A 1,576-nucleotide genomic window follows, 5' to 3' on the forward strand; every position below is an offset into this window, starting at 1 on the left:
TAATTAAAAGACACCTCAGAAGTCGGGAAAGCTCATTTCCCGCCTTCTAGGAATCAAAATTTTCCTGGGGAAGAACCTCCGGACCCCTTTCTTTTTGGGATTCATCGATTCATGGAAAATTCGTATGCAACTACTCATTTTTTAAAAATTGTTATGTATGTATACACACATTAGCTCTATTTAACGTAATAACAATGGGAAAAAAATTACCTGACCGTTTTCGAGAGTGGAAAACCTTGAATTTTGAAGAAATTTAAAGTAATTAAAGACACGTCAGAAGTCGGGAAAGCTCATTTCCCGCCATCTAGAAATCGAAATTTTCTCGGGGGAGGAATGTTGAAAAAGAGAAGAGAAAAACAAAGACAAGAATAAAAAGGAAGATATGATGAACAGATATCACAATACCCTGGTCTGCAACCCCTTCTCCACTTCAAAAAGTGTCCATAGCGCATTTGATCTAAGCCGCCAGATATTCTCCGCAGTGGCGTAAGCACCGGCGGACAAGGGGAAAATATCCATCTGTGGAAAATCTTTCCCCATTGAAGGCCCTTTTCACCCGGGAAAGTGCCTGAAAACCTCAAATTTTAAATCGCATATTCTGTTGAGGTAGGCCAATTTCCTCTAAAAATTGCACATTTTAGGGAGTTTTGATCAATTCCGACGAAATTAAAATTAAAAAAACAAAAATTTTTCGCGCGCTTCTCGCGCATTTTTTAATGTTAAAGCTCGTGCTTGCTCTCCTTTGCATTCTAAGTTGTAACGCATAGTCCCAAACTCAAAAAAGAAAATTTAAGATAGATCGTTTTACCTAAAAGAGGGGCCTCAATGTGTAATGATGTTGAAGGAATATGTTTGTAATAAATAAAGCTAGCCATAAGGAAAATGCTTATATTCAGTTTAAAAAAACCAATGTGGCCATATATAACATAAGAGCATTTCTTGTTGAGGTAGGCCAATTTCCTCTAAAACTTTTTCGCGGGCTTCGCGCATTTTTAAATCTTCAAGCTTGTGCTTGCTCTCTTTTGCCTTCGAAGTTATAACACATATTCCCAAACTCAAGAAAGAAAATTTAAGATAGATCGTTTTACTTAAAAGAAGGGCCTCAAATGTGTAATGATGTTGAAAGAATATGTTTGTAATAAAGCCATAAGGAAAATGCTTATATTCAGTTAAAAAAAACGAGTGTGGCCATATATAACATAAGAGCATTTCTTGTTGAGGTAGGCCAATTTCCTCTAAAACTTGCACATTTAGGGAGTTTTGATCAATTCCGACGAAATTAGAATTAAAAACACAAACATTTTTTCGCGCGCATTTGTTAGGGTTAGAGCTTGTGCTTGCCCTCCTTTACCATCTAAGTTATTTAAAAACCTAATTGTCCCAAACTTGAGAAAGAAAATTTAAGATAGATCGTTTTACCTGAAAGAAGGGCCTCAATGTGTAATGATGGTGAAAGAATAGGCCTATGATTGTAATAAATAAAACCACGATGAAAATGCTTATATTTAGTTTCAAACACACGTTGTGGCCTATATTAATAATAAAATAAGCCCTATGTCGTATTGTTTTTTTATAT

Source organism: Anneissia japonica, unplaced genomic scaffold (assembly GCF_011630105.1).
Source record: "Anneissia japonica isolate Jap-2015-1 unplaced genomic scaffold, ASM1163010v1 scaffold287708_len1499824_cov190, whole genome shotgun sequence".
Classification (NCBI taxonomy): Eukaryota; Metazoa; Echinodermata; class Crinoidea; order Comatulida; family Comatulidae; genus Anneissia; species Anneissia japonica.